Here is a 19,857-nt window from a genome sequence, read left to right on the forward strand (position 1 = left end):
CTCCTTTCCAGGGTAGAGGGCAAGATGTGTTTGCTGTCCCCTTATCAGCAGCATGGCCAACCCTCAGGGCTGTGCGTGTGTTCAGAGTTATTATGAGATGAGAGAAAACCACCGCACTGTATCCCATACTCCTCACCAGTGTTCCCTCACCCCCACCCCCACACCAACCCCAGTGCAGCAGCCGGGAAACTTCCTGCTGTTGTAACTGTAGTTCCAGCCATGAGAGAATGTCAGAAGCTCTCCATGGCCTCTCCACCCACTCACTTGTCCAGGAGAGTGTGGAAGACCAAGGCTACTAGTTCAGGAGAAGCTCACAGCAAGGCTGTTGGCCAGGAACCCCTGCGAGAATAAAGTCCAAGTGTCCTCCACACACCCAAGGAGCCTGGTGTCACCGATGGCTGGAGATCTGAGTATTTTGCAATTCAGAAAGAGCCAAGTAGCCTCTTATGAAATATTGGCTTGGGGGTATCACAGGTCACTGGAAATGGTTTGTGACAAACAGTGGGGGGAAAGGCAACTCTTTGTCACATTTTAGTCTTGTGACGACAGATCCGTTTCTTCTCATCCCCAAAGAGTCCGGATACCTACACGCTTTTTAGCTTTGCAGGACTTTTCTATTCAAACACCATAAAGAACATGCTTACACAAAAACACATTACATAATATCTGGTTCTAGAGGTGGAAAGAAATTTTGCTTAGTTGATGTCTTCATTCTCAAACAGGGGCTCTTTGAACTACTGTTTACTTCCCACAGTGTCATTTTGAATAGCCATCTTCCTGGTCCCCAAATTATCACCCTTCTGTTAAGGTGATGGATTGTGACTTTCTAATATCAAAATATCTGCCTAGGAACTGCCGTCAGAGTGCTGTGACCCATACAGCCAGCATCCCGTGACGTATAAGCAAGCTCTCATTGCTGCCTTAATGTTTGGCTTGGCTATATTTTAAGAAGGGTTTATTGGTCAAGTTACAAGCCGCCCTCAAAGAGCGGTATCAGTGTGTGTTTAACTGCGTCTAAAGGGGGTTTCTGGGGTTTGCTTGACAGATGCATTACAGATTAGATAAACTCACACTTAAAAAGCTAACTTTTGTTTTGGGTGGGAAGTTAGCGTAACTGGGATTTTCGAAATGTAAATCTACTTTTCTGAGAGATAATCACTCTATACTTCAAAAAGCCTTCAGGCAGAGGACAAGCAAAATGACTATATTCATATTTTGCTAAAACTGACAACTGAAAAGGGACTTTTTAAAAAACAAACAAGGTGAAAATGCTTTAGAAATGGAATCAAAATTAGAACGATTAAAAAGGACAAGGACAGCCATATAATCACAAAGCTCTCATAATCTGAACACATGTTTTGTAAGGAAAAGCCTCAATAATTTGGGTTAGTTGTGGAGAAGACCAATCTGAATTAACAAAAGAACATAGGAAGAATTTTCAAGCAAACATCTCTTTCAAGTCTGGATAGCACTAAGTAGCCAATGCATTCCTACTGCAGCTCTCCAGTCCCTTACCCACAACTCTGAAATCCAAAAAGCTCTTCCAACCACAATTTTTTAAATAAGTGACTTGGTGGCAAAACCTAATGGGAGACTATTTATAGCCCATATGTACCGCCAACGGTGGAATGCATCCATTTTGTTATAGAAATATCAACGTGCTTGATTATGAAGGCCCACGGGAGCGTTATGTAAAATATGTCTTGGGCACCGTATTAGAGTTCTGAAATAAGGAAAAGAATGAATCCCCAAATACATCAGAGCCCAGGGGTCTCAGATAGAGACTGTGGACCTACAGTTATTCCAGGACTCTGCTAAGTGCCATGCTGGAAATAAAGAAATTAAAGCTATAATTGAAGATCTTAAGGTTTGAAGGTATGAGAGTCACGGATTCTTATAGAAAATTCCGGAAGACTTAGTGGGCAGCAGATTGCTAAATCAGTGGAGATGTGGCCAGTAAGAAGAGTCCAGTGGGGATATTCTCACACTAAGGCAGTGTTATTCACAACGGCATGCATTAAAGAGAAAAGGAAGAGGTGGGTAGGAGTTCGGTGGTTTGAGAGACTGGTTAGCTTTGCAAGAAGCACGTTCAGTTTGGGAGGAATAGTGCCTGTGCAGCAACAGGGAAGCCAGGAAGGAGACAGGTAGTGACTAGGCAGAAAATAATGTATTGGTAGTGTGTAAATAAACGCCTGAGTGTCCTTAGGAATCTTCTCTCCAGTAGTTTAAACATTATCGTTAAAATATTATTTCTGTTCTTTATTTACTTAGTAAACTTCTTCTTTGAAGAGCTAACGCAAAGACAAATATAAGCCCAAGGAATTGTCTCAAACTCCCAATGAGGAGAAACCATAATTAATGAAGTTTTTACATGCCTGGTTCCAATCTAAGAAGTCCCTTGCAAATGCTGAAGACCGTAGCATTAATTAGCACTCTATATTGGTATGTGTTTATAGACCCTCTGTCAATGGGAATGAGACTCTCTTCTAAACACCTGTGGAGTCAGACCATGGGGCGGAGGAGGTGCTCCACATGAGGGCACTGTGGAGGGTCCCATGGCTCCAGACCAGAGGGATCCCTCCAGCACTTTGTGATGGTGTCTCAGGCCTGTGGAGAATGAAGCAAGCGGTATGGGGGATAGCAAAGTGGGGAGAGGTGGGTAGGACTGTGGACTGTGAAGAAATCGAGAATAGCACAGTTAACTAGGCATTTGCCTTCGGCAGATGGTATCTGAGACACACAGCTGCCACCGTCCCAGAGAAACAGAATAAACACAGAGCTTCACGGTGTCCTGGCCTTCCGTGCTGCCACTATTTCTAGACTGACTTTCCTGAGAACCAGAGAATGTTCACGTGCCAAGATCTAACATTTTTACTTGCTGTGAATGTCTTGGACAGAGGTGATACCAGGGATCCTTAATAAAATGATGAGTTCAAAGCTGCTGTCCCCTTCTGCTGGAGGGATAGGGGGACCAGATATCCTGGAAGCCATGAATAGATGATGGGGCATACCCTGGGGGGTGGTGTTGCTGATGGTGATTTTACTGAAGAAATGAAAGTGCTTTCCCTTTCCTTTTACAGAAGAAATGAAATGATGGCAGTTACAGGCTGTGTATAATCTAAGGTTCTTTGTCTAATCGGTAGTGGTCTCACTTTGTAGAAGATGTGCATTCAGACAGGAAAGAGTGGGGGTCAGCTGTTTCTCAGGGTGCCGCGGGCTGCTCTGGATGAGGAGTGGACGTAGGACCGTGCGACCTGCGGCCATTCGCCCTTAGCCAGGCGTCCTTCCGGAAGCCAAAGCTCTGGAGAGGAGAACTTCCGTCTTAGTACCCCGTTCAGACAATGCAGAGCTTCCATTCTGTTTTATGACGATTTTGAAGGCACAGTATGTTTGCTCTGTATTAAGCCAAAAAACAAAAACACAAGCGGAGTGGGTGTGAAGGGAAATGTGGGTCTCTGTGGAATTCTCTCTCAGAGTTTGGAGCCACGCATACTTCTGTTGGATATTTCCGAGGGAGCTTAGAGCTTCACGATGCAAAACGTACCAACAATCACATGTGCCCATCCCCACCCTCATTCTTTGCCAGCACCCCTGAAAAAGAAAATGGCGCCTTTTCTTGTGCTGGTGGTGGTTTAGAACAGGGAAACAAGATGTGAAGAACGTGGGGAAGGTCGAGTCCCCTCTAGAACTTGCTCTGTCCCTCAGGATCTGCTGTTAAGTTAGAAAGTCAGGTTTGGAATGGCCGGCCTTGTCACCAGGCCAATTCTTGATTTATTTTCCTCCCTCTGTCCTGCCCATCAATCTGATACAAGGGGTCGCATCTCATATACTTGGCTGAGATCTAGATAAAGCATGTCTGGTGCTAAGTGACCCCCTCAGCCCCGCCCCCGCCCCTGGAGCCGACCGTCAGCCAACCCTGCTACTAGACGGATAGGGATGACCTCTTTCATACTGCTCGCTAGGAAGGTATGCCGGTCACCTTTATTTATGTTTAACCCTTACCAGCTCAGAGAGACAGACGGACAGACAAAGCTGTCCTGGAATATAGCAAAGTGTTTTCTTTAATCCTTTTTCAAATACAGCACATTCTTTTTAAATTCAGAACAAGTCACAAATAAGCAATAGAACATTGAGTGTTGTTGGTGTCCACAGTGCTGTAGCTTAAGCTCCTTTTTGATTCCACAAATTCCTTGTGTATGGGGAAGGAAACTAATATGGTCCACTCACATGCAGCTTTTTTTTTTTTTCCCCGATAAATACAGCACAGTACTTGAAATGTATTTCCTCTTCCTTATGATTTTCTTAGTAACATTTTCTTTTCTCTAGCTGACTATTGTTAAGAATACAGTATACAGGGGCACCTGGGTGGCTCAGTCACTTAATCGTCTGCTCTTGGCGTAGATCATGATCCTCGGGTCCTGGGATCCAGTCCCTCACTGGGCTCCCTGCTCAGAGGGGATCCTGCTTTTCCCTCTCCTACTGCCTGCTCTCCTTGCTTGTGCTCTCAATCTCTGTCAAATAAAAAAAAATAAAATCTTAAAAAAGAATACAATACATATGACATACAAACTATGTGCTGATTGACCTTTGACATTATTGGTGAGGCTACAAGTCCACAGTGCGATATTAGTAGTTCAGTTTTGGGGGAGTCAGAAGTTATATGCAGATTTTCAACTGCATAGGGTCGACACCCCTAACCACCCCCATGTTGTTTGAAGGGTCAGATGTAGTTACTAGGGCACAGGACCTATGTCATCCCATTTAATTCTGAAAACAACTCGTTGAGACATGGGAACTATGCTTCCTTTACAAATGAGGTTCAGAAAGATTTAATAATTTTTCCCTTGTTTTATTGAGATATGATTGACATGTAAGATTCCATTAAAGGTATAAACATAACAATAACATACAATTTGGTATATGTATATTGTAAAATGATTACCACACTAAGTTTAGGTTATAACCATCACCATACATAGTTACAAGTTTTTTTTTCATGATGAGAACTTTTTAAGATCTACTCTCACAGCAACTTAAAAATTAGCACATCATTAACTGTAGTCACCTTGCCATACGTTAATTCCCGTGACTTATTTGTCTTGTCGCCGGAAGTTTGTACCTTTTGCAGAGAGAATTAATAACTTGTACAAAGTCATGCCATTGGTGAGAGACAGGCAGCACTGGAATTCAAACCCAGAACTGCACAATACATTTCTCTTTCTGCCCCGTCATCGCCGCCCACTGAGTCAGGTGTGGTGTCACTGGCAGTGAGCCAAGGGAACGTGTCTCTGCAGTGTTTGCTCCCACATACCCACACTTGGCATTTGAAGTCTCCCTGACAGATTGCCCTCTTTTAGCCAGGAATAAAAAGTAGTCCTCTTCGTAAGATATTTCAAAGAAGTTACGAGATAAGAATATGCTGTTTATTCATGTAATTCTAATTTTGTCCTCTTCTCTTCCATTCCTTTCTTTTCTTTCTTCCTTTAATACTTAGATATCAGATACTCATCATCTCTTAAAATGTTTCTTTCAGTTAAGACAATTAAAGAAAGAGTTCATGTTTATTTTCAGTAATTTTTTTTTAAAGATTTTATTTATTTATTTGACAGACAGAGATCTCAAGTAGGCAGAGAGAGAGGAGGAAGCAGGCTCCCTGCTGAGCAGAGAGCCCAATGCAGGGCTCCATCCCAGGACCCCGGGACCATGACCTGAGCCGAAGGCAGAGTTAACCCACTGAGGCACCCAGGCGCCCCTCAGTAATTTTTAATAGATTGTCTGAGCCATAGGCATCGTTTCAGAAAACTCTAAAAACCTCTGATGAGATAAAACGTGGAATGCTGAAGGTAGTGGGAATATGGTCAGCAGTGCAGAAGAAAAAGTTCTAGACTGGGAATCAGGAGAATCCAGGTGTAAATCTAGCCCAGTTTGCAGTAGGAAGAAAGTAGAAGGCTTCCAAGACTTCTTCCATATCCCCTCTTTTTCAGAAACCCTGCCATTTGGAACTTCAGCCCAGGGGCCTTTAATTTTTTTGTAGGGCCCAAACTAGAATGCTGGAACCAGGGGAAAACAGAGTCTGTACTCCTGAAATTCCACCACCCCCGCTAAGAGTTGGGGAAGGACATTCACCATAAGTAATTCAGCACCAGGGTGGTAGTGGGTGGGGAGGGGCTTAAGAAGGGTTTCTAGGAAGCAGACAGAGAGATCTGCTTCTCTGTCTGGCTGCCGACGGCATGCATATGTAATTTTGTGAAAGTTCACCAAGCCGTGTACCATGACAGTGTTTCTGCGTTCCTTAGGGCTAATTGGCTTATTCACAAATGGAGGGATCTAGACGCCAAGCAGTCACCTCCAAGCCGTGAATCTCCGTGCACGTCCACTTCAGAGACGACGACAGTGATAAGAGGACAGCAGTCTTTCAATTACCCACCTTTTAGTCTGCAGGAACATTTCCATTTGTAGCACGAACTTACTGCCCTGCACCCAGGGACACAGAGGCCGATAGACCTGATTCCTGTTGTGTTTCAGATTGGAAAGCTATTCTGTACTGCTGATAGCGTTTCTTTGATGTCCTTGACGTAGATGAGCTGTAGTCTGTCCAGCTGTTTGCCAGAGGGGGCACGTTTTCCTTGTGCTGGATCTTCCTGATCCAGATGATGTTATTTGAGGCTCAAAAAGATGTGCTCATAACTGGCCCCATCCGTCCCTCACCAGCCCACTTCGGTCTTAGAGCACGGGCGAGTTCCAGACGAGCACGGGCGAGTTCCAGAAGAGAGCCGTTGACTTTGTTCAAAACTCCTTGTAGAGAAAGTGCTTGTATCAGGCCCGGTCAGCTTGGTGTCCAAGTTATCCCTGCTCAAAACTGTCAGTACTGGAGTTCTTTGCAGACCCAGAGCCGGGGGTTTCACACGCTGAAGTGCAGACACACCTTTTTTAAGGGTGGTAAGTCTTGCCAAGGGGGAACTTGTGTCCAGTTGGGATGCCTCCCTTGAGCTCTCTATAAAGAGCCACGAAGGCGGCTTGGGGGGAGACACAGAAACCCAACTGTGGTTGTTTGGCTAAGCCTCTTTATCTCTGCCCAGATGGCACAGGGGTTGAATCGCTTGGTACTTAAGATAATCATTAACACTTTCATGTTTGTTCTTTGTGGGGATTGTAACATCCAAAAGCCTGGGTGGCTGGGTCCTCTTTGGCCCCAGCCCAGTGCCCTGTGAGCACAGCGAATATGTACGTGCTCACATAAAATTCTCTGCATACCGTTTACAAGGCCTCAGCGAGGCTATGGTCATGATTTCACTTTCGCAAAGACTATTGAGGTGCCTTGAGAATGAATAAAAGGCCAAATTCTCAAGTACGGGTAAGGGATGATGAAGAGTATGTGTTTGAAAATTGGAATGTGGTAACCTCTGGCTTCAGTTTGGGACTGGCTAATTCAATCTACAAGGCCTTTTCTGTATATACAATATGTTCTTCCATTCCTTTGCTATCAAAAATACATATTCTCATTTCATGCAATTTCTTCTTTGTGTTTATTCCCTTTCAGGGCAGCAACTGCCCTCCGGTAACCAGGGTAGAAAAAAAAAAAAGAAAAGTCATTGCAAACTAGACCATCTATTTTCATTTAAACAAACTCATTCTGGATTCCCATCTGTAGGCCAAATGAGTGTTTTTCCCGTGGTAAGGAAGAGCCTCATATCATGCCACAGCCCTTTCTCGATGTTGTTCTAGGAAGGACAGTCAGGGGCTTCATTTTTTTGGCGGCTCTCCCTCATGCAGCATCTTTCCTTTTCGGTGTACTTATCATTTTTGTTCTCAGTGTATCATCCAGAAAAGAAAAGTGAACTAGAAGCACAAAAGTATGGGCAGTCTTTGAATTCGCTTCATGATATTTGGTTCCCTGTATCATCTGCTGGCGTTCTATGGAGATAACCCATGCAGAAGTCCCTCAAGCTCTTCCAATTCAGCAGGTCCCAAACTAAGCATAGTATTTCCCCCACCATCCCCTGTCCTTTCCAAGACTAATTAATTAGTTAATCGATAGATCATTTGATTAAAGCCCCCCTCCCTCTCCTCTTCTCCTGTTTTCTGTCTTAGTGGATAGCATCATCATCGTCCCCCACCTGACACAGACCTTAAGGTTGGACATGATTGTTTGGGTTTCCTTAGACGCAGATCCTGGGACAAATATTTGAGTGCATATAGTTTTTTAGGAAGTGACACAGGAGAAACACTGGGAGACGAATGGGAAAGCGAGCAAGGGAAAGAAGGCAGCCAGTAAAGGCAATGTCATCAGACAGGTCACTTGCTGCAAGCAACTGGGGGTGAATTTCACGGGGGAGTTCTGGGAAGCAGTGGAGGCGCACACCTCAGATTTTTCTACCTGAGAGGTCAGAAAGCTGGGACGTTTATGCGGTCAGCCATCGATCCGTTAAACCTGCTCTCAAGAGTCCATTCCCCAAAACTCTGGTCTCCTGCATGGGTGGGCAAAGCGGGCTTCAGTGGCCAGAGAAAGCCCTTGGGACCAATACACAGGTGCTGGCAGTGGGAAGGCAGGAAATAAAGGAGGAAAGGCCCGGGGACCACCGAAGACCAGTGAGGGTGACGCATTCCCTGCCTGTCTTTCATGATTCCTTCTTCCTCCCCCTCCACTTCTGCTCAGTTACCTTTCCTCCTGTGCTGATTCTCCACCCCCTCCCCAGCTCTCTCCTAAATGCATTCTTTTCTTTCAGTCCCAACTGCCAGTGACTTCATTCAAGCCTCCATCCTTGGTCCCCTGGATTAAACAACAGTCCCTGGCAGGTCTGTCCAGGTCCAAGGTCACCCCCACCAGGCCCTTCTCTCCATCCTGCAGTCATAGCCTTCCTAGAAGGCCGATCTCATCATATCACCCTTGGCCCTGCTGGCTTCCCTTGCCCTCTGGATAAAGTCTAAACTTTGCACTTGCGCTCTCTTATACACCTGATTGGTTTGGGGTGTTGTTGTTGTTTGGTTTTTGTTTTGTTTTGTTTTGATCAGTCTGTGTTTTCTTTGGAAATTGTTCCCTGCTCCTCCAAAACTGGGTTAGCCACCACTTTCTTTGAGGTCCTTGCATACTCAGAATTCTCTGTTTATTCATCACCTTCTTGATTAACTGGAAGCCCTTTGGTGGGCATAAACAGTCTTATTGGTCATTCTATCTCCCAGAAGCTAGCGCCTAATAGAGTTGATCATCAAATCTTGGGACAAAAACATATTGTTGAAAACCATGTTGTTTGTAAGTACTAGTGTTAAACGTTCTAACGAGGGATCTGATAAGACTTTGATTATAACACAGATCTGTTTTTGACTACAGATAAAAATGGATCCCTTTATAAATATAAGATGTGCAGTAAAACCCTTTCCAAATATAGCTGGTCTCTCAATCTGATGGGAGTAGCCCACCACCATGATGTAACTCTCTTTTTTAGAATTAAATGGTTTAGCTGGACAAAAGAAAAATTGCTGGGATGTTGTGTTCATTTTTTTTTTTTCCCACCTTAGATATAGATCTAACTGCCAACCACCAAAGAAACTGGTGGCAAAGAGTAGAAAATGGAAGTACAAGAAAAGTTTCGATGGTTTGATGTGAAAGGCCAGTAGCTGAATTACTGTTATTATTACACAGATTTTCACATGTAATAATAAACTTCCCAGGCACAAAATCCCCTAGGTCATTAATCTCATACTAAAAAGCTTGGAATTATTTCATACAGGATTTTTTCCCATCCCTGTGAGCCAACTGCTTTATCAAACGAGATTCTCTTAATGTAAATTATTTTTATTAAAAGACATTGTTGTATTTTGATCCAAATAAGGCAAAAGTTCACATAGACTTATCTCATACAGAAGAGGGGGCACCTGAGTGACTCAGTTGGTTAGGCAACTTCCGCTCAGGTCATGATCCCAGAGTCCTGGGATGGAGCCCCGTGTCGGGCTCTCTGCTCATTGGGGAGTCTTCTCCGTATCCTTCTTCTCCTTCCCCCGCCCCCCAGCCATGCACACACACACTCTTTCTCTCCAATAAATGAATAAAATCTTGAAAAAAAATACTAAAGAGAAACTCTGTGTGAGAGAGATTTGAATTCAGGCCTGAATCTCCCCGGAAATGAAAATATCTTTTTTTCCCCCCTTTCAAATCATTAAAAAATTACACATGACTTTTCGTCTTGTTTGGGAAACATGTTCCACAAATCTTCTGACACTTCCTCAGTCGCTTCTTAACACGTGAAAGAAAAGCCGTTTTCTACAGCTCTAAAGCTACACAGCTCCCTCGTCTTATACCTCTCCCCTTGCCTCTTCAAGAGACAACAGAACTGGCCCTACTAGAGCTGGAAATGAACTCACATGCATAGCCATTCTTGCCCTCCGCCACCTGTGCTCTCAGTGCTTCTGCATTCTATCTCATCTCGATCTTTTCTGTCCCCTTTTTCCTACTGTGAGCCATTGTGGGGCTTACTTGTGGCAAGACTTCTACTAAATACTCTATTAAACATGCAAATAAGAAATGAGTTCTCTAAGTTACAGAGAAATACAGTGCTCCGTGTTATTTTGTGAGCTTTGAACCTGATGTCCCATGCTAGGAATTTAATCTACAAATAGACTTGAACAAGTAACACTAAAGTATATGGACAAGGACCTAAGGTATATGGACAGAGATGTGCTTTGCTGCTTAGAGATTTGCAACAAATTCAATGTCGATAGGTAGGGAGTGGATGAAATGAGCCATGGGACATTGCATGGGAAACTCCACAGCCATTAAAAAAGGATGAAGGAAATCTGTAGGGTTTTATTTAAAAAAGATGTCCAAGAGATAATGTTAGATTTACAAAACAAACACAGAAAAAACTGGCTACGGATAGCATATGTAACATGATCCCATTTGTGTTAAAAAAAAGAAAAGGCGATGCCTTTATGTGCACATAATACGCTTGCATGTGCATAGATAAACTGTTAACAGTTATTACCACCGAAGAGTGAAAAGGACTTGGACTAGGAGGAGAGGGATAGTAAGGAATAGTTACTTTTTGTTTTTCAGTTTATATCCTTTGTTCTGTTTTTCTTACCATTAGTTTGCATTACCTTTATAGCTTCTCGAAATTAAAAAAAAAAAAAAAAAGTATGTGTTCAAATCACTTTTCTTTCTTAGACTCTGTCATTTATACATATGATGACTGGGAGCCTTAATGAATAATCTGTAAATTAAATGAACTACTAAAAAATAGACAAAGCAGTGATGATTCTTAGCCATCTTTCTTCAGTGAGCAACCCCAGCTGGAAGCCAGTTAAGTAACTGTTCCACCTTTAGTTTCTTTAGTTTTTTCTTTAGTTCATGGAAGTATAAAGCAGGTTATGAATCCCCTTGAATGGCGTGATCCCATTGTTTATAAATATGTGTGCATACAGGAAAAAAATCGGGAAGGATAGATGTAGAAATATTAACTGCTGTCTCCATTTACTTGGGATTTCAAGTGATTTTTACTTGTATTTTATGGACCTCCATTTCACAATAAGCATATGTTGATTTTTATAATCAGAAAACACCAATAAGCTCCCTTCATTTTGAACAAAGGAGAAATTACCTTGTATATTCTGGTGCTGAATGCTTGACACCAGATCTTTCTGGAAGTTTCTGTCATGAGGCTATGGCTGGAGCTTTGAACAAGGAGATCAACTTCCACAGAACCACAGTTTAAATGTGAGCCCAGAAAAAATGGTAGACTTAGCTAAAAAGCAACAAACGTGAATGGAAATATTTTCAGCTACACGGGATGAAAATGTCAGGGGAAAAAACCTTGTAAGAGGTGTTTGGAAAGAAGAGCCCCATCTTAAGATACCAAAGTACCTCAGACTAAGGCATACTGTTTTCATGCCTTGTGTTCATTGGCACTTACTACCTTCACGATTTCCCCATCTTTGTTACACGCACCCTCGGGTAATTTTCCCATCCAGGCTTCCCAGTCAAAGTGACTCATCCATCTGTATCATCTAGTTCCTGCCTGAAGTATCCAGGAATGAGTCACTCAATCAGTTGCTTCTCTTTTAACTTCAATGGAATTAGGCTCAGGGACCTTCGATTGAAAGATTCATGAATGGGTGGGTCCCGGGAAAGGCATTGGTGAGGTTATCTGGGAAATCAGCCGCATTATAGAGATGAGAAAAAGGCTGGGGAAACAGTAATTAGGGAGTCAGATAGCCCAAAGGGAAAACTAGTTACAAAAAAAGGTTAGGTCCAAACTCTGGCTGTCAGTCTTTGCTAGAGTATGGCAGCAAGAATTAATTGGTTGTATGGATTTTAGGTAACTATTTTGTCTTTCAGACAAAATGACTCATACCAATTATTTTCTTGCTCACTAATTTTGTAAGTACTGTGTAGGTACTTGCCAAAAGGAAAGCAGGGGAAAATTTTACTCAGGAAAAAAAAAAAAATGTGTACTTTTGCAAATGCTTTTAACATGTAGGCATGCTTTCGGTATGTGAAAGTTATTTTTGACACTATTTTTGGCCAAATTGGTTTTCATTTTTATGAAAAATGTTAATTTTTAAAGCACTCCGGTCTATCTCCCAACTGTTACTTTTATCACTCGAAAATGTGGTATTTTAAAAATATCATCACTGGTGTCATACTAAGACTTGCCTTGAATTACATGCCTTTCATAGTAATTAATGTTTTTTTTTTTTTTTTAAAAAAGGCATTTGGACATGAAAAAGGAATAAAAATGAAAGTTCACCAAAATGTTCATAGCAGTTGTCTTTGAGTGGTGATGGATCTGTGGTTGTGTTTCTTTCTTTTTTTTCCCCCCCATTTGTCCCTGTTCTTCTCATTTTCTATCATGACCACGGAACACTTTCATAAAGAAAGAAAACTAATTGGGCGCCTGGGTGGCTCAGTGGGTTGAGCCGCTGCCTTCGGCTCAGGTCATGATCTCAGGGTCCTGGGATCGAGTCCCGCGTTGGGCTCTCTGCTCAGCAGGGAGCCTGCTTCCTCCTCTCTCTCTCTGCCTGCCTCTCTGCCTACTTGTGATCTCTCTCTGTCAAATAAATAAATAAATCTTTAAAAAAAAAAAAAAGAAAGAAAACTAATTTATTAGAGGGAATAAGGTGTTAAGGAGCAGAGATACGGTTCACCATGCTTTAAGTTACATAATAATAATTATTACATAATAATTAATTATACATAATAATAATTATTATTATGGTCACGCAAGATGGGTGTCCAGGGCTTCTAAACATCTTGTGTTACCATGAGCAAATATTGGCAGAGTCATTTCCCAAAATTTCCTGTTAAATATCCTGCAAGTTACTAACAAAGAGCTGTGAAACCCTCGTGGGAAATACAAATAGGACCAAACTCATTTAAATACATATTTCAGTTTGGGTCCTTACTCAGCTCACTTGGGGAACGGTTGAAGCTTCAGGGTGGTTCCTTATTTTGAACCTTACAAGGGAGATCAATGAATTAAATTTACCTTAGGGGACCCGCTGTTAGAGAAGCACTGACCACCATCTTATTTAACTTGGTCATGGAAATAATGTTTCCGGGAACAATCCGCTGTACGATTGCATTGCACCATTGGTCTTATGAATGTTATTCATTCTGGTATAATTAATAAAATGATAGCTGCTTTGAAGGATATTTTCCGTAGTTCTATAAAAAAAAAAAATAACGAGCGTTCACATTTTTGTTGCATCTTTTTAGTTTCCTAATAGAAGAGGTCAGTTAGAGGGATGCTCTCAGTGACTACAGACAGGTTCACCGACTCTCCCCTTCGATTGTTTGCCTTCTACTCCTTCAGGGTTGGGGGACACTGAGATGTTATGAGGATTAAGTATAAAAGGATCTGAGTTGGGGGCATCCGAGGGCTCAGTCAGTTAAGCATCTGACTCTTGATCTCGGCTCAGGTCTTGATCTCAGGGTCATGAGTTCAGTCCCCTGCATGGAGCCTACTTTAAAAAAAAATTAAATAACAGTAATAAAAATAAAAATAAAAGGATCTCAGCATCATTAAATATCTGATGAACAGTGTGAGAAGCCGTGATGAGGTGTATTTACCACTGGGATGAAAAGAACATTCATTCATTCATCGCACAAATACTTACTGAGCGGCTATTATACACCAGGTAGCAGTGAATAAAATGCAGTCTCTGTCCTTACAGGGTTTACACTGGAGGAAGAGAGGCAGACAATAAACAGCTAATTATACAGACTGTATGTGATATGTACACACATATATAATAACACCCTAAAAACATGTTATATATATTTGTATGTAATAATATCTAATTACATCATGGGCAAACTAAGCAAGCGGGGACTGGGAGGTAGGGGGTGGCTGAGGTAAGGTGGTGGAGAAAGCTGAGAGAGAGAAAAGGTATCGAGTAGATACCTGGAGCCAGTCTTGCCCGGCCATACACCATGTGGGGTAGAGCATTCTGGGCAAAGGGAGGAGTAACTACAAGGCCCGAGGTGTTTGGCTGAAGAAGTAATGGCCAGAATAGTGGGGAGGCCCGAGGGAAATAAAGGAGAATAGCTTGTAGGGCTTTGTGGTGAAGAACGGGGCCTTGGGATTTTACTGCCGCGATGCCAGAAACCAATGGAATGTTTGGAGCAGAGAAATGGCATAATCTCACTTCCATTTTAAAAAGTTAATCTGACTCTTTCTTGTTTAATCTTTAAAGCCTGAATAAAGTCCCTAAAAGGCTTAATGGAAACAGAGAGGCCCTGCACAAAGATAAGAGAGGGAAAGAAAGTTGATTTAATTTGCTGAGTATTATTTTTATAGTGGATGGGATCTGTGCATATCCCTTGATTTGTCTCATTTAATTTTTCTTCCTGTTAAGTTATTTTAAAAGAGATTATATTTTAACTGTGCTTAGTTAAAATTTTGATTTTCTTTTTCGGTTATTTAAAAACATGTCTTTCTAGATATTTAACTGAATATTTATGGGAAAAGTGTACAAAATTCAACCCAATACAAAGGCTCAGAAGTTACAGAATTTAAGCTCAGAGATTTTTTAAAACAACAAGACAAACTCCTCATTTAGAATTCATTGTAGAAAAGAGAATGCCTTCGTAAGAAAAGTGACTTCAGCCTCACACAAGAGTTGCTCCAGTATTATTTGTAAAGAGCTATGTCAGGGAACTATGAATTCGCCAATAAAACAGCAAATTACTCTAACAGATGCTTACAAAGCATGCCTAGAGGCTATTGTATATGTGTGTTTTGCCAGTTCTGGCAATGAAGAGGTGATTTACAATCCTAAAACCACTAATGATGGCATTTTACAAATGTTATATCCAATTATATTGTGTACGACAATAAAATTCATTATTTACAACAGAATTCCTAAATATTTGTTACATACGCGTGTTACTGACAATCAGAAAGACTTATTTGCCAGCACATACTATGAATTTTTTGGAGTCGGGAATTTGACTTTGCCCCACTCACGGAAGCAGTAGTGAATAAGGAATTCCTTTGCCTTCCATCCCGAGAAAGACCATCCAGGACTAAATCATCCAAAACCTAGTTACTAAGTTAGGATCGCCACCATCACTGGTGGATTCAGGTTCAAGACAACCTTTGGGCCTAACATGCCCCATCCCACTTATCACCAGTAATCCTCAGATGTTGAAATCCCTTTAAAAAAATATTTTGTTATCCATAATATATGAGGAAATGTAGGTTCTCGTAGACTTTGCAAGACTTATATTATACAAATATATTTCTCAGCGGCTACATTTTTAAATCTTTTATAGATCTCTTAACCATCCCCCTTCTCCGCCAAGCCATTCAGAGACAGTTTGCTGAGATAGGGTGTGAGATAATATGTGTCAGTGATAAAATGAATAGTCCACTCCTTGTTGGCAAGCTGTGAGGCTGACGACTTAATACTGAGCGAGAGAGGGAGTGTGAATTACAGTTTCCTCCGGGATGATGCAAGCTTCAGTATTCACTGGGGTAAGGGGGGAGTTGGAGAGACAAAACTTTATCAGTGGTCCAGCGATACCTATTTTCACTTGGGTGGGTGTGTGTTCATTTCCTGGTTGCACGTGAAAGCATGTTGGTCAAAATTTCTAAAAGCGGGTGCCTGGGTGGCTCAGTGGGTTAAGCCTCTGCCTTTGGCTCAGGTCATGATCCCAGGGTCCTGGGATCGAGCCCCACATCGGGCTCTCTGCTCAGCAAGGAGTCTGCTTCCTCCTCTCTCTGCCTGCCTCTCTGCCTACTTGTGATCTCTCTCTCTCTGTGTCAAATAAATAAATAAAATCTTAAAAAAAAAATTCTAAAAAGGCTTTGCAATTTAAAACAGAAGTTTCCACTTAAGAGATTTCATAGTTAAAAAAAAACGAAGTTCTTAAGTCAACTAATTGTTCCCTAGCAAGGGTGGCCACTCTTCACACTATGTATTAGAACAAGGTATAACAAAAAGAAATTAATTTAAGGAAAACTGCATCCATTTTGAGAAAGTGGATTTTTTTTCTTTTTTGGTATGCATAAATAACCCAACCAGGATGTTCCTGTGTGCTTAGCAAACAGAATGCATTGAAGTCATTTTTGTTTTATTGGGGAACTGGGATAAACCTGCAGTTAGACCTTTGGGAAATCATTACTGGCTCAAGCTAATGATATTGCTAACTCTATTACATTCTTAGAGTCATGGGGAGTCATATACACTGATTCATAAGGAATCTTTTGATCAATTGGAAAAACCTCTCTGCTCCAAAGGAAGGCAGAGAAGATGTCTCAGAGGTCAGATTGTGTGGTTGACATTCTAGAGATGATGATATTAACTCCTTCCAGATTACATCCATAACACTTTCCAAATCCTTTTGCAAACAACTGAATTCCCACATGACTCTTGGTTTGTGCAAATGAGGAACTAGGAAGTGATTCTGATACACTGTTCTCTAGCAAATAAGTGATTTTCTTACCCTCTTGCAGGTGGTAACAAGCTTGGGCCCCTCTCCTTTTTTTTTTTTAATTGCTGAGGTGTGTGGGATTAAAGAAATTCCTGGAAGAAAGAGTCGTAAATCTGCACTAGGAAAAGGATAGTTGTTGTTTTATGTATTTGTTTTAATAGAGTTGGACTCTTAAGAGACTTTATCATAATAAAGTAAGTGGAATGATGTACTGAGTTGGAATATCTTTCAAGCTTTTTTGACCAAAACCCAGAGTAAATGTCATGTTTATATGTAAGTATGTGTTTGTGTGTACTAAATGACAATGTAAAATATACAGAGAGGTGGTTGATAGATAAAGACAGATGAATGAAATAATCTTCACACATGTACCATATCTGATATTTTCTAATCTATCGAATTTTATTTTACTTTTTTTTTTTTTTTAATGCTGGTTGATACCCCTTCAGTTCATTTCATGATCTGCCAGTGGGTCACAACTGGACATTTGGACATCACTGGGCTAATGGATGGGATACCTGGAGTCTTTTCCCACCTTTGGGTTCCCTTCTGGCAAATCCAAGAACTACCGTCTTTGGTTTTGACTCAGCAGGCTGGTTTGTGCCCCGGCACCTTTTGGATCCCAGTTCCCATTTGCATTGAAATAATTGGATCACTCTGGAACCAGACCTTTGAAGCTATGCTCTACTGTACTAAAAACAAAACAAAACAAAAAAATCAAACCCTTTCCCAGCATGCTCTGGTAATACTTGACTTTGTATCTAGGTAAGAAAGAGAAAGTAATGATGTTTTACATTTGAATGAATTTCATTGAAGAACAAATGTCTCTGAATGGCTTTTCAAAATCTTAAAGTGATGCCAAAGTGAATTTAAGTGGGAGGAAAAAGATAGAAGGAATTTTTAAAGTTCTGCCTTTAATTGAACTATTAGGATCCTTAATACCTGAACTGGTCTTTGGTTTTGCACCTTCTTGGGTGTAGGTAACTATGACAATGCTCAGCCTTCATTCTTATTCAGTGTGTTAGATAAGGGATAAGTGTATTGCCTTTAATTTCCATTTTTGGAAATAATCTCTTGCTCTGAATAGCTCACCCTTCCTGCCATCCACCCCCTCCCCCACCTCCGTGAAGGCTAAAATGCTCGGATTGAAATAATGGAGGTTTTGGGTTGTGGAAATGGTGGATTGCAGCAATGAGCTAAACTTTTAAAAGAAGAGAAAAGAAGATGCGGCTTGGATTCCACCCACTCCAGAAATCAGCAAAGAGAGAATGCTCTCAATTAAAACATAATGTCATTTTCATCCCACCCTTGGGGCATTACTTCTGCTTTGTTGATGAAAATGAACATCAAATTGATTGGCTTCCCACACCCTGACAATCAGTAATTGTGCCAAAGGTGCTGGGGATCGTCCTGATGAGTGTAGTGATCCAAAAGAAATGCAGGGTGACAGCTTTTCCCTCACCTCACCCCCCGAGTTCCCTTTCAGGGCAGGTGACAGGCCTGACGTACCATTTCAGAGAACACTTCTTCCCCAACTCTTCCTAATAAAAGAGAGATTTTGAAGATACTCTTCGCTTTGAATGAGCAGATCCCATGGAACATAGAACAGTTCCATTCACTGAAATAGATCCAACACTAAGTATGGAGAGAGGTATCAGGGTAGGAGAACTTGACTGGCGGGGCTAAAAAAAGCTTACATGTTTGAAAATACCTGCAACTCATTCTCACTTTTTACACGTATATAATATCTAAATGTCTGAAAAATATGGTGCTGGCAACATATAAAGGCTAAGAGGAACTGGAGGTTGAATAGAGCAGTGCTCTCAATTCTGAAGGGTCACATTTTCTACTATCATTAGAGTTTCTATAAAAGAATTCTATTCATACACAGAGGTGTTTTATTTTTTATTTATTTATTTTTTTTACTTCACACAGACAATTATTTTCATCTTAACCTTGGATAGAGGAAGTTGGACTAATAGTTAAATGTGCTTGGAATTATGCCTATGACTTTTTTACTACCCTGTGAATTTTCTTATTGAAAGCTTGGTGAACTTCTTAATTTAAAAAATAAGAATCAGCTCATTCTCCTTGCCCCTGGTAATCACCAGGGCACCACTATCCTGGAAAAGTATATTAAGAATCTACCTGTCTGTCTCCCTGCTAGAATTTAAATAGTCACCCACTCTGCTTTCCCAAAAGCTGCCGCCAGGGATATATGAAATGTAGGGTTCTCAACTTGGGGTGGGGGGGAGGAGGGGAGGGGTTTGCCTCCTAGAAGACATTTAAGCAGGGTCTGTAATATTTTTCATTGTCATGACTAAGGGGACACTGGCCTCTGGCTGGTAGAAGCCAGCAAAGCTCCCAAACATCCTACAGTGCATGGAACAGACTCAACAACAAAGAATTAGCTGGTCCAAAATGTCCATAGTGGTGAGGTAGAAACTCTGCCTTAGGTGTTGGCAATGTATACCAAGGGCATGTTGAAAGCTAAAACGCATAGGCCAGATAGATGAATTAAATGATACCACTTCAATTGTGTGTAAACATGTATTTCTAGAATATTTTTCAAGTTTCTAAGCGACAGTTTGGTTATTTAATAGTTCTATTAACACTTGTGCTTGTTTCATAGTAAACAGTTGGCCAATTTTGACACTATTCCGGTAGAACAGTGGTCTGAAAAACAAGCATTAAACACGACAGAGTCTTGCCCATGAATTATCATTAAAATCTCAGGAAACAGAGAACACGCCTGATAGAGTGAGAGTCCTACATACACCCCGTAAGCTAACTGAACATCCTTTAAATGATACAAGAAATTACATGCATTCCTTAGGAGAAAGTTTGGCTGCAAAAAAAGGCCAGAATAACAGTGGCTTCAAATCAGTGGAAGTTTCTCTTTCTCTCATACAGCAGCCAGAGTA

At 41.4% G+C, this 19,857-nt stretch overlaps 1 protein-coding gene across 7 annotated transcripts in view; it reads left to right on the forward strand.

The window, feature by feature from the left end:
* ZNF827 (zinc finger protein 827) overlaps window positions 1-19,857 on the forward strand; it is a 169,169-nt gene that overhangs the window by 110,502 nt on the left and 38,810 nt on the right. The gene's annotated exons all lie outside the window — the stretch shown is intronic.

This window comes from Mustela lutreola, chromosome 1 (genome assembly GCF_030435805.1).
Source record: "Mustela lutreola isolate mMusLut2 chromosome 1, mMusLut2.pri, whole genome shotgun sequence".
NCBI classification, from domain to species: domain Eukaryota; kingdom Metazoa; phylum Chordata; class Mammalia; order Carnivora; family Mustelidae; genus Mustela; species Mustela lutreola.